The sequence below is a fragment of the Myzus persicae genome, unplaced genomic scaffold (genome assembly GCF_001856785.1).
Source record: "Myzus persicae strain clone G006 unplaced genomic scaffold, MPER_G0061.0, whole genome shotgun sequence".
NCBI lineage: Eukaryota > Metazoa > Arthropoda > Insecta > Hemiptera > Aphididae > Myzus > Myzus persicae.
The window spans coordinates 202,643-218,060 of NW_019100836.1; the positions used below are offsets into that span (position 1 = coordinate 202,643).

The 15,418-nt window shown below is 27.7% G+C and overlaps 1 long non-coding RNA gene across 1 annotated transcript; it reads right to left on the bottom strand.

Annotated features, from left to right (window-relative positions):
* Positions 1-3,406: 3,406 nt before the first annotated feature.
* On the bottom strand, positions 3,407-9,277 carry LOC111026382. The gene is made up of 3 exons (XR_002603689.1): positions 8,967-9,277; positions 8,221-8,295; positions 3,407-3,754 (listed from the first exon to the last, which is right to left on the bottom strand). It is a non-coding gene; the product is annotated as an uncharacterized LOC111026382 (long non-coding RNA).
* Between the last annotated feature and the right edge of the window lie 6,141 nt (positions 9,278-15,418).

Here is a 15,418-nt window from a genome sequence, read left to right on the forward strand (position 1 = left end):
TATAATATTATAGAGAATTCACTCTAATGTTCAAAGTTAAAACACGGGTTTGGTACTGTTCAACTTAAATTGGCTATCGTGGGTTGGGTAGAGAAAACAAATGATGCAGTGACATCGTCTAGCGGGGTAAACCATTGATTACATAGAAATCCATGGCGTATTTATGGAGGGGGTGAATATGGGGATCTCTTCATGACCTTTATTTTTGGCTATTTTGAAACTCAAAGAAATATATGTTTAGATGAGTATTTTGAGTTATATTTTTATAATATTATAGCAGAGCTGGGCACCAACTAGTTAGGACGTTCAAATAAACTAACTTTTAACTAACTAGCTAGTTTTTATTCATTTTAAATTAGTAACTTAACTAATTTAATTGAATGTGTAAAATGATTTAATCTAACTCTTTAAAAACAACAAGTACCTAACTAGGCATTTTTTTATTAAAACAATCCATATATTCGTCAAAACTGCTGAATGCCGACTATTAATGTCTAAAGCCATGATCATAATTTATTAATAATTAACATTGTCTGAGTATTTTAAATTTTATCATAAAAACATTCCTCTTGTCATACACTTATTTCTTGTAATTCACGTTAACCACGAAACTTACAATCATAACGGCCAATGTTTATACATATTATACGAATATAGCATCGTATTGTTTGCATAATCTTCTAGTATTCTAATGACTGATATTCTAATTCGTTTCCAAGAAATGGGGATTATTATTTTTTAGAATTAATTCTACACCCACTTAAAAATCGAGACATTTAATCAAATTATTAGTTAGATCAACAATAGTTTAAGTTAGATACCGAGACACAGAGTAATTAATTTATATAATACTTGATATGTTGAACAAACAAGTTTAAATTTAGTTAAAAAGTTAAAAAGTTAAAGTTTTAAATTTATACTTAAAAAAATATTTTAAAAAAAGCTAATTTCTAACTTCTACTCTAACGTAAGTTTCTATTTTCACTGAACTAACTTCTAACTAACTAAGGTAGAAATTAAGAAAAGTTCAGAAACTAATTTATGTTTTAACTTAGTTAGTATTGAAGTAACTTAACTTTAGCTAGGTAGTCGAAAAAATTGATTAACTTTCCTGGTTTGTATTATCTTTGTATAAAAAAATTACTCTGTATTGGTACTTGGCAGTTTGCATACCTGTAACTGTATTTGACACTACACACATTTTAAATATAATACGTCTACGCTCTATACGTAGATTCTTTTGAACGAACCGTAGAAACAAAATTATAACGACGAGTAGGTAACGTCAATAATTATTGTAATCGGTAATAATAAATTCTGATTATGAGAAAATTAACATGGGGTATACTACATATTAAATATTTTTTAAGTACTATTTATAATCTACAATAATATGTAATCAAATATTATAATATTATACCCACATATTAATTTTTAGAACACAATACGCATATACTAATTTAATTCTAATAACGTTGATCATTGTTCGGACGTTCAGCTTTTAGCTGCGACATTCCAATTTTAGACTTTTCACGATAACTGTTGTAAATTAATAAGATAGGATGATTTTATTGCAATTTCAGTACCTACCTATAATATATTAAATAGTAAATACTATTACAATATTATAATAATAATTTTACAATCGTATAAATCTGCAGTCTTTAGGTCAGACGTTTTGAAAACATTGAAGTAATTATAATTTTAATGTACTCATTTCAATATATTAGAATATCACTTTTAGTTATGCATTTATTTTTCGCTAACTACAGAGGATTAAATCCTTTATAAGAAACAGTATAAGAGATTCTGTCTCTAAATGTATACATAATACATATATTTTGCATAATGTTTATCATAAATGTCACATAAATTTGAAATAGGAATTTAGTTTTCACAAATCACATAATATCAAGTAGATAATGTAATAACATAGTAACATACTAACATGTATGTCATTTTAGATTCTGAGCTGAGCGATGAATTTATTGATTTTAAAATGATTTTTGTTTATAAATGTATTTATTTTTGTGTCTGTCATCACGGTTTCTTGTAGTAAAAGTGCTACGATTTTCTTCAACAGCAACTCTTCTGGTAGGAGAGTGAATCTAGTTGATGCATCCGAGAAGTCAAAATTTAAGATTCTCAATAGTTTTTAAAAGCAACAGGAAAAACAAATGAAAAATTAAGGAAAACCATGACATTTTCACTGAATATTTGTGTAAGCATTTTCTAAACACCATAAAATTTACAAAATAATTTGTCTTGTGTTGAACTATTTATATGCATATGAAATTTCGATTATTATTTTTTTTTTTTTAAACTAGTGTCGATAAAAAATTATTCGCTTTGTCAAAAAAATTGTAAATATAATACAAGGTTCCTCGTAAACGGTTGTTAGTACAAATTAAAAAGAAGTTGAGCGTAAATCCACAGTAGTTTTTTATGAACGTTTAAACTTAAAAGTTAAACAAAATTTTTAAAAATCGTGAAAATTAGCTAAATTACATTCAGTTAGAAATTCATAAACATTTTCCTTTTTATATCTAAGATTTAAAAATGTAATAAAACATTTGTTATACATTTGTTTACCTTTATCAAAAAAAAATGTCTACTGGAAAGTCAAATTAAATTTTTATAAGCGTTTGAAGTTGAAATTTTCATAACACTGGATATTCACTCGATTTCTCTTGTAGCGATCTTATTTTGTTGTAATTTAAAAACGAATTACTGGAGACACTTGAAATTTACAATATATGTTTATTTCACCAACTCACATACTTGATCATTTGATATTCATAATATTTTTTACTCGTTTTAAACTGTTGATGGACATTTTTAATTTTAATTTTTTCAATTTTTTTTTCTATAATTGTCTATAAAATGTATTGGTTGTGTGAAAAAGCATGAAAATTTAGTACAAGATTCTTGATAACATGTTACGATAGCAGTTGAAAAGTATTAAAAATATATAGGTATGAATTTTTTTTATAAGCATATAAAGTTAAAATGTTGACAATATTTATCAAGTTGAAAATTGAAAATGATTTTGTAGTTAAAAATGTATACAATTTCGAATTTTTATAGCTAAGAATTGAAAATTTTAAACAAGGTTTCCAACGGTTTTTTCCATAACTAAGAAATCTAAAAAATGTTATTTATTGTACAATAGTTATTTTTTACAGGCAGTTTAAGTTCAAATTTGGACGAAATTACACATCAACACAAAGAATAACGTTTATCATTTTGTTATAATTCTGTTCCAAAACAGTCCAATTATACATAGGTATATTTAATATTTTTCAGCATCACTGATAATTTAACAATAATATTAATTCAATTTTCTGGGTACCATATTGATAATAAGTAATAACAGTATAAAATATCCTAAACTGACATACCGTCACCGCTCAGAATCGTTTTTCGTATATAATGATTTATATATTTAACAATCGGTAGAATATTTTCATACGTATTGTACGATATAATATATACTCAATGGTATTATCATAGGATTTGCTGCGGCCGCCTGCCAGTACCGCTCGGCCGCGCGGAAACGACAGACGCAATGACGTCACCTACCGGTACATTCTGATTTTGACAATAACTTTATAAATAATTTTTTTTTTCAAATTATTTTTTCATGATAATTTCTTTTGTATTGTAAAGCATCAAATCCAGGGATGCAACACATTTTTCAGGGGTTATGTATGGCTTGAACTCAGTTCAACGTACAACCTTCAATACAATTTTTCTGAAAAAAGTACATTTTATGATATTAAAAACAGTTTCCCAATAAAATATTCATCAAAGTATCAAACAATACAATTTTACTAACCAGAACAGGTCTGGAATTTTTTTACTTAGAATTCAAAATATATAAATTTCATATTGAGCATAAAATCCATAACAATTTAATTCGATGTTTAAAAGTAGTAGGTTATAGAAGTTAAGGAGTTCAAATTAAGGAATTTTAACGATTACCTATTTTACTTAATTAATAACAGATGGTTTTATTTTATTTAGTACTATTAAAATTTCATATTAATAATAATAAAATAATATGAAATTTAGTCAAAATTATTGTACTGCATAAATATTAGGTCCGATTAATAAATGTGACTATGTTGCCCATAATTTCAAACGCAATCGTGTTTTTTATATAATGTATTCTTTAATCTTTCAACAAACTGAACAAACACACTACACACCCAATTGTGTTGTACCTTTAAATATCATACAATTATCTGCAATTGACAGCAATATTTATGACCCGTATAATTAGTTTATTGAGTAAGTGTTTTATTTCGATAAACGACGATCGACGATTTCTAATAAATATTTCCGATTACGATAAAAGTTTGACTTACGCATACTTATAAATTTATAATTATGTTATGTTAAATCCTGAAACCGTAGACATTATATGAAATACAGGTTAAATCCGTACAGGCCAAACCCGCTGCATCCAAAAACCAAACATTTTAAAATTACTGAAAAATGTAGGTATTTATTTATTTTAACAAAAAAATATAAATTAAATTGACGTCAGTTTAATACAATAATTACATTAGAAATCTATATATTTTTACTTGTTACAATACAATTTTTTTTCTGATTTATTAGTTTATATTAAGTAGGTAATTTGTTATTTTTAAGTGGTAAGAATATAACAATTTAAAAAATGTAACGCGTTCATCAAAGAGTTTTGTAAACTTTTTTACGTTTAGAATACATCTGGTTTGTAGATTAAAAATAGTGTATCGTATTTTAATATACAGTGAGATGATAATGTTTGGGGTTTTTGTTAAACGACCTGTTAAGAGTTGAAATCATAAGTGCGCTAAGCGCTTTTTGGTTGCAATCTCATGTTTTTTAACTTAGCACACACTGATAAGTCACTTTATAATAGTCATAATATGCATTTGCCTATGTTATTAATTATGTTATCTATTAATATCAATTAGCAAAAAACAAAAAATTTTTTGTGGCTCTAATTGACATGTACTGGATACCTTAGTAGGTATCTTAACTACATATTTATTTTACAATACACCAGTGGTTCCCAAACGTTGCAACGGGAAGCCCTTACCAAGAGCTCCGTTCGTAACACCACAAACATTTTAAAAATTGTTCGTTATTGAAAATGAATACAGTTAAAAATAATTCACCGACATGTATAGTAATATAGTCTATAACAGGGATTCTCAAACTGTGGTACGGGTACCTTTTGGAGGGTACTCGAAATGTTTTAAGGGGTATACGAGTCTGGCCAACAAGCCAATAAGGAAAAAAGTCTTTAAATTTTTTTTATATATTTTAGTTTAGTAACTAAGAAGGGGGTACTCCCAAAATGTATTGATAAAAAGGGGTACAGTGTTTATAAGAGTTTGAGAATAACTGGTCTATAGTACTAAATTACTATAGACTATATAGACTCCTATGTGTATACAATTTGTGTTTATACTTTATTATACTTCATAAAACACAGGCAGATAAAAATTAAAGTTAAATATTTTTTGAGGGCTCCACGAGAAACTTATATTTAAAAAATGGTCTGAGGCTGAAGAAGTTTGGGAACCGCTGCATTACACAGTTCTTACATACCATACAATTTGTAGAAAATTGCCTATTACGACTCCTTATAAAAATGATCGGTATTGAATATAATAATATTATTTTGCGACTTGTGAGCTTGTGTAATGAGCTATGGCACCGTTGACCCTCAAAAAAAAAATAATACTGGGATTGTTATGAGTTATAATCTATTACAAGTCCATATTATATTGTTTACATAAATTCACTTTGTTTTAATTTTCTTGCTTTCAGTTGGCAGTAAAATGTGTCACTCTTAGATTGTGATTATCTTAAACAAGAAATTAATCCTCATATAGTAGGATATTGCATTTCCAATTAAAAATTAAGCTGTTGTTGACTGCTTCAACATCAACTGTAACTATTTATTAAGTTATCTCGTTTTGTCGATATAGTCTATTAACGTATCTTATTTTTTTTATCCACACAGCTTAGTCCCACATTTTCAACTAATATATTTGAAACCACTAAGAGTTATATTATGGACGAGAGATACAATGAATTAATTTTTTTTACTTTTTAGCTTAATAATAAAATTTAATAGAAATCAACATGTAAGAATGTATCTATTGTATCCAGTATCCTTAAAAAAAATGTCCTGATGAAGGTAGTTTGAAGATTATAGTTTTAACATTGAGAATCGCGATTCGCAGAAATAGGTGTAAACACTGTACATTCCAGAAACAAGTGTAACTTGAGGTGATCTCATTAAATCACATACTATAATCTATTCTATACAAAGGGAACTTGACCTATTTATTTTATATTTTGCAACTACCCCTATTAATTAAAATTTATTAATTATTTATAATTTATTAATTTATTAAATTATTATTTACATTAGGACAGGAGTGATAATTGTACATTCTTTTTGACAAAATACTTTTAATACATTCAGGTAATTGTATAATTGGTATAATTATTTTTCTATGATTTTATGATTAGATACATATTAAAATTAATTTGATGAAATAAATTTATCTAGTGAGTGTGAATGTACATTTAGTTCTGTGAAGAATTTAGTGACTATAAACAGAAATGCATTAAGTTCAATTGATATTTTATCACTGATGTCTGATATTCATTAACTTTGTTAGACTTCCAGTACAAAACTGGGATTAAAACTAATAAACCACAATCTTCTTTTATCATGGATTTACAGTGAGAAGAAATCCGCAGAAGTAGAATATTGTTCTAAATAGAAATACATTAACAAAACCAAACCGTACTAGGATTTATTAAATATATTTTTATAGTTATAATTTAAATAGATTTATAAAAATATAAACTAATGTAAATCAATTAGATTAAAGTTACCTTTGATGAAATTTACATAAAGTTAAATTTTTTTTTTAGTAAACATTTAACTGACAATAGTTGAAAAAACATTTATTTTAATTTATTATTACAACTATTTAGAGCTCATAAGTACATATTATTTACTAAACTGGTCACTGGGACACATATTAATGATCTAATTATTTATTTGAGAACTGATGAGTGATAGGTGTTAATTTTAAATAATTTTACACTTGGAACACAGTATTAAATTGTTTATTGAGCTCTTCTACTTAATTTTTCAGAATTAGACCACTTAAAACTAAACCACCAAAATTTTGTTTAGAATTTTAAGTGATTGTAAGTTATATAACTGTATAGTCATAATGATTTTACTTCTTCTGGAGATCATGCTAATATAATTTGTTTTGCGCGTACTTTTATTCTATTTTAACCAAACTTAATTCTGTTTTATTCTATTCAAAATTTGTTTAAGCTTTTTTGAAACATAGTACACAATATCTTTTTATCAAATTAAATATTTAAAATGTGCTTGAATCTGTTTGTGAAAATAACTAAATTTTCACATGTGATGGATACTTAAAAACATGATAAAAAGTAATTGTTTTATTTTAGTACAAACAAATTAATAATTGAATGCCTTTGTTGTACAACATAAAGTTAATTCTTAGAAAATCATTAAAAATTAAAAATAACTGTAATAGAAAGTTGTAACATACAATTGAAACCAATACAATACATAATTAATTAACAACATGCAATTGTCGAACTTAATTGAAAACGATAGAAGTATAATTATTTAAACTGTGGATATTTTTAAACTAACATATTGTGAAAGTAATATTAATTAAATCAGTTTATAATATATTTGGTACGTTTCTTAAGAAAAGAAATTGATAGGAAAATATGAACATTTTTAAGCATTATACAAATATATTATTAACTAACTACTACTAATTATTAAGCAGTTTGAACCAGTCTATCAAGATTCCTAACTATTTAGTCTCGATATTTTGCCTATAAAAATATCATTAGTGAGCATAATTAAGGTATGAATAAAATTCTTATGTGTTACTAGGATAATAGTTAAGGTTAAATGCATTAATGCATGAAGGAACTAAATAATATGTATAAGTAATGTCAAGTAGTTGTTACTTGTTGGTAAGACACTATAACTTTGAGTAAAAAAAAAAAAAAGGAACATCATTACATTATAGGTGGATAGCAATAGATGTTTTTGTTAAATATAAGATATTTAATGACTAATAATTTCAGAAGTTGTGCAAAAAGTTGGTTCTGAAAAATACAATTATGCATACTACATACCTATTCAATTTTCTGTATCCAAAGTATGAAAACTCTGAATGTGCGGCTACTATAGACAGTTATCCGTAACAGCTCCTGCAAAAGAAAATTTTATAAATGGTTTGTACTTATTTATTAGGACTACGACTAGATTATGCCCGACTGCATCATTGATATTAAACTCATGCACCATTATATACAAACCTGTAAGCCAACACAACTGATATTATTTTTAACCATAATATCATTATACCTCTTTTCTCACTTATTTAAATGTCAGTTTCTTTATTGCTCTAAAGCTTCTGTGCAAGAGATCCATTGTTTCTTACACTGTTGTGGTGGCCTAAAAGTACCTATATGTTTAACAAAAACAGGAATTCTATATGGATATGTTTAATATCAATGTACTGCATAGTATATGGTAAGGCATAGACACCAAAGAAAATAATTGTTTTCTAAACACAATTAAAGGATAAAGTGTAAAACATCTTTTATTATAGACACAGGCTACAGAGTCAACTGATAAGCCTGTAGGTTACATTTGTGTTATTGTAATACAATACATTAAATTGTCCATTAAGTGAATTTACTTATACAGAATTTTCCCTCTTGAAGTAGGTAGGAAAATTCAGTATGGAAACTACAAAACCACAAAAAATATCTATGAGGAGCGCAGAGTAAGAAGTAATTTCATAGCATTATAACCCTATCATAAGGTAAGTTTTTAGAAACTCATACTATTACGAAAAACATCAAATGTTAACTACCATTAGCTGTCTTTAACCAGCATCAAAGGGAGATTCGAAAATGTTTTGATATTTAGGATCCACGAAAATATTTTTGACGATTTTTTGGCAATTGAGTTACTGCAGATGGTTTATTTTTCTAAGTTATACTCTGTATCAGAAAACATAGGCACCTTCTTTAAAACTTTACCGTTATAAAATGAGATGTTTTTTTTATTTTTATAAAGTAATACTTAACACTTGTTGGGCTTAATGTATTTACAAACAAAACGAAAAGTGAAAAGCAAAGTTGAATGAAACTACGAACAGAAAAGTGAAAACTACTACATTATAGGTATAAGATAAGACCATTATGAATAGTGATAAGATAACGTGATATCGCAATCAAGTATAGACGAATTTTTGATAATAGTTTTTTTTGCTCATAGACTATAAACATTATATTAGTATACAGAGCATCCGGACATGTCGTAGGCGGATAGTGCGGTACTGTGGTCTGCAGTTATATACGGATATGATGACAATTATGGTAAAACCGAAACATTCTAGCGCGAAAGCGAAAGCGAATGTGTAAGTGTACGTTGTACACCAAGATTAGTGCACTCAAATCTCTGTAACTACAGTCGTGCTCCGCCTAGTAGTATAATATTTATGCTTGTAGTTCTTATTTCTTATTATAATGAACTCTATTTATCGTCTACCAAAATTAATAGAACAGTAAAAAACAATGTTAATTTTAGCGGATATTTATCGCCTCCGTAAATTTTAAAATCAGTCAACATAATATTTTTTTTTTAATTGGTGAACTAATACTTAATTACAGTCACGATTTACGAAAATATAATCATCACGATGAATGTATTTTAGTACTATTTCAGCGCATCAAGTTCTGTGCCCTACAACTATTTTCCCTTCAGTCGTGTTCTCTAGACATATTTTCCGTATTTAGCTGGAACAATAAGATTTTTCTAAGGACGAAAGCCTTTACCCGACTATCGTATCTGCAACTTGTATAATAGATAGACGATAGTGTAAGTTACTAATTAGTAGTATCAAGATCTAGAATTTTACACTGATGGTTTTGGCAATGATACTTCATTTATATTGAAAAAATAGTAACTGTCATAATATGCATGCAGGCTTTGATGTCAAAACATTCATCAGAATCCTAGAAATTAGAGACCTAGACGCATACAGCAATGGATACAGCCGATACACACTATATAGGTACATAATGGGTCTTTTCCAGTTATTTCGTGTTATTTTCTCCCCCCCCNCCCGCGATCAGTGTAAACTAGACAGTGACCCATTCCACTGGGTATATAGTTCACTGGGTTTGTAGTTTTATACTATGTATAACTGGAAGTCCAAATTAATATGAAAATTCAATGAAATATTGAAATCACTATGCGCCACGAGTGGTGGTGACAAGAGGAAAGAATGAATTTTTAGACAGAATATGAACAAAAACGAAATAATAAAACAGTTTTGCACGTTTTTAGGTCTAGGTGAAAGTTGGCAGAAGCAAAAATGTAAAACGCAGTTTTGCGACCCGCGTCCCACGAACGCCAATCATTAGCGCATGCGTGTCGTATGACTACCGCGACGGACGGCAGCTGTATCGACCCCAGAAAATAACAGCGACCGAGCGACGAACGGCAACGTTGCAGACTCGAAGCGGTGCCACGATGAGGCAACATTGCGTCCTACAACCGCGCTACCGATGACGATTGCGGCAGGCGGACACCCGGACAAAGCATATTAGTAATAATAATAATAATACGAGTGCGAGAGAAAACATATTGGCCAATCTGTTGGCCGCGTTGGAGCGTTCGAGCAAGAGAGAAGAATGCTTCTCCCTGGCCGTTTTCCGTATTTTCGCTGGCCCGGCGCCTATCGCAGTTCGCTTTATGGATTTTTGTTTGCATTGCGCAGTTGCCCGTTCCTATATTTCATAATATATTATTTAATGCCTTCATTATAAAAAATATAAGTTTCGTCGCGCACTAGATTGTTGTAATTTCAGTGATCATTATGACAACTAGTAAAATTATCGGGATACACGAAAAATTATATTTTGTATATGAGAATTTTTACGTTAAAAATTTATAATAAATTATTTTTTGTAACTGTTGACTATAGCACCGGTAGCCTTGAATGGTGCTCTTAAGAACTCGAAAAACAGGGAAGGGTGAAATGTATTGTTTAATGATAATGACGTTTTGTCGTTGTTGTGACTTATACAACAATTTTATCAGTTATCGACCATCGTCTACTTATATTACAATGCTCTACCTATTGACAAATTAGTTTTTAAAAACCAGTTATTCGATATTATTGATAATGACTGGTATTAAGTACTTAATTGAGTTTTTAGTGCTCACCCACTTACCCGCGATAATGACAAATAAAATGTATTAGTTTGTATTAAGTATGCGTTAGCTATAAATACGTAAATACGGAAAATGGTATAAACTTGTTCTGTCATTCTGTTATTCTGTTATTCTGTCATCTAAAAATTATCGGAAAAAACATTTTAGAATATTTATTAAACATCAAAAATATTTTTCATGATTTCCATTTAATTCATAAAAAAGTTTATTACAAAATAACTAATATTGAGACATTAAGTATATTTATGTGACGATTAATAATATTAGGTGAATAGTAAACTCAATATGATATGGCATAAGAATTTAGAGCGTATATGAAAAACAGCTAAATCATTAAAAATATGTTTAAAATTCTACGCAAATCACAAATATTAATCTCAAGAATGTATCAGAGTGATACTAAAATATACCGTCAGCCGTCACTAATATAATATCGACTGAATGGAATGATAAGTAGGTATATAGCCTGCAGTATAGATAAATCAATAAATACGAGTATCTAACAAAATAATATAATAGAATATCAATACCAAAAAAGAGGGAAAGTGGATGTCGCATTACTGTACAGTAGGTTACAAGTGGGTCACTGTTGAATTTGAGTTATCTAGTATATTATGAATTAATAAAATAAATGTATGCAGTAAATTTCCAGTAGGTATCTAAAGTTGTTCGTTTTTGAACAACAACAAAATAAGAAAATTGATACATTAGACATCGGATGAATATTCAATGTTGTAAGAATGTCAACTTCAAATGCTCATAAAAATTTTATCTGACCTTTCGTTAACATTTTTTTTTGATTAAGGTAGGCAAACTAATATAAGGAATCTTATATTAAAATTTGAAATCTTAGATATAAAAAGAAAAATTCGTATACATTTTTAACTTAAAATAGTTTTGCAGATTTATATTAATATTAATTTTAATTTATTTAATATCTTATTGATACTTTATGGTTTGTAGTATCCAAGTTATTATAATATAGTTGTAATTTATTAATTATCATAGACATAAATTACATTTTATCTGCATGTGCCTGACGCCTGACACCTGTTACCTTCATTTTTACAGTGTTTTTCAGTATTTAAGTACCTAACTTGTACTCCAATAATTTTCTAGTACCTGTCGAATACCATGTTTTAACCTAAATGCAATTTTACACAAATTCATTATTTTAAAATATAGTTTTATAAATGTCTCTATTTGTCATTCGATACTTAGAACATAATGATTTTAATACTGGTGGACTTGAATATTACACATTGAAATTATTATATAACTGTGGTAATTGAGAATATTGCATTAATTATGCAAATTAAGGCAGAGACAGAATGTTTTAAGTTTGTGTATTGTATTATACTTTTGTACTTTGTATTATATAATTTGTATTATTTATTAACCAAATGAATCATTATGATCTATACATGTGAATATATATTTGATTTTAAGAGACATCGTACAGTTCGTGGACCGGCCCATCCACTTCTTGCCACATCCAACATATATACCTCAGTGTAGTACGCACGCGTCAAGCCCGTTTGCATCGTTCTATTGTATTATTATCGAAAGATCAATGTATCCATGGAAACTATTGCCATCCACTCTTATGTTACAAATATAAAGTGTAATATGATGCCTTCTAAAGTTCTAACATTGTGTTATGATATTGTAAATGTAATCCACTCATTTCATAATTTATTAATAAGTATACAATTAAACAAATGACTTGGAGCGTTTTGAGCTATTCGGAGCGCTTTTAAGATTTTATAATTCTAATAAAAGTATCCAAAAGGTAGGCTTTAGTTTATTTGGCTTCCGTTTAAAGAGGTAAATTTCCAAACTTTTCCAAATTTTACAACACGAATTTCTTCCTATTTTATGCATACTCAGAATTGTCTCAAAAGCGGTGTGGTTAAAAATGTGTTGGTGTTTTTTAAATTTATTATGCAAAATAAATTATTCATATTTGAATTATACAAATATATATATATAAATGTATTATAAATCATAAATTGAAAATGTGTAGGTGATTTCTTTAATTGTATACCCAAAGAAAACATTGTAAAGAATTGATAAATTCGAAAAACCTTTTTTGACAGGAGCTGTTTAGAAACCAACAAATAATGGGTGGGAACTGTTTGAGTTCCGCCGAAATGGTAGCGACCCCGTGACTATAAGTGCGTTCTGTAAATAATTTGATATTTAGCAACAATCGCAGTCAAAATGTAAGAATAATCCCATATCAAAGACTGTCCGTTTAGAATTGTTAAAAATATGTTATAAAACAACCGTAGTTCAAAATGTATTTATTGAGTATTTGTGTGTTTAAATGTATGCCAATTAAAATTTGGATCTTCTACTTCTATTGAAGTGATAATGAAAGCCGATCCTTAGACCTCAATCCTTCGAGCGATGAATTTAGACGACATGAAAGGAAAGCAACATTATTATGGTCGTCGCATTTTCATTTCAGTGTAAAGTATTAAGGAACAATATTTCCATTGTACATACCGTAGTACAATATGTCTTTGTACAAGGGATTTAGGCAGCAGCTGCAGATCAGTGCGAACAATGGGGGACTATAGATTCAGTACTGGAAATTATATAGTTTTGGTGGGCCGGTTATTTTGTAGTTTAAACAATAAGCATTCATTCAGAAGGAGACGTCTTTTATTTTCTCTTATTTTTTCACAACATTTTTCATGTAAACAAATTATGTACAACTAATTTAAAATACACAATAAAATATTTTGAAAAACAATTATATAAAAAGATTAGAAACGCAGCGAAACCGTATTATTCTATTATGTCTTCATATAGCTCACTCATATATTTAATAAAGTAGGTACTAGGTACTTAATATAATTCAAGAAATACAATTGTGCTAATATATTTACGATTTAAGGTATATAGTATAAAGAACTGTGATAATATTTATGTGAACTATTTCTGAATCAGGCATTTTAAGTGTACTAAAACTGCAGATGTGGTAAAATTAAAATTATATTATCATAATATGTATCTTATTTGTTATGAAATAAATTTGTCAAATAATCGTAAAAACTCATGAATTAAAATTTTTTTTTATTACTACGCACAAAGTTACAATTGTGTAAAACTTACAATTGTTACAAGGTACAAGGATTATTTCACATAATAATATTAAATCAAAAATAACATATTCAGACAATTAATCGAAACTGTCCCCAGTTCCCGTTGAAAGCCGAAATTGTTCTATAAGTCAATATAGGTAATAAGTAACTTAGTTGGTGATGAGGGTTATAATGCTTTTTTATGAAATATACAACATAGAAGAATAACTGTTTGAACTATGATCTTATTGAATTTTAAATATAGATGGTTCAAATTTTAAACTGAACTGGACATTAGGTGGTTAGATTGGTTCTAAAATCTGACCACGGAAAAAATTATAGTTTTACTTTTGAAACTTAAATGTGCCGTACGGCTCAAAAATAACAATTTGTATAATTAATTTTAATATGAATTACATTATTATTTAAGATGGACTTTCAGTTTATAAAAAACTTAATGTTCTAGTTCCTTCAAATATTTTATTTATTTTGTTCAGCTTGGTTGGATTTGTTGACATAGCAATTTTTTTTTCTTTGTTGAGTACTTATTTATTTTTATATGTTTGTAGTTATGAACTAGAAGAATATGATTGACGTACAAAATTAAAATATAAAATAAATCTATACCACTGTATATAGAATACAGATACTATAATAATATACTTAAATTCGCATTAAGTAATATAAAAAAAAGTAATTTTAATAACGGGAACAAAGTCCAACAAACTTACATCTTAAATCATAATGGTATACATTATAATTCAATAAGCCAATTTCGTTATCAAAAAAATGGATAGTATAATATAAATAAATCAAAAATAGATTTTGTAACGTTATTTACTTTACGATTACTATTATATTGTATTGATACCGATATGCCAATAGACTTGAATACATTTTGTTATAACTAATCAATAAAACGATTATTATATAAAAACTCGTTTCGCAGGATTATTTATTTTACATTATCTATTGATATGAATATGTG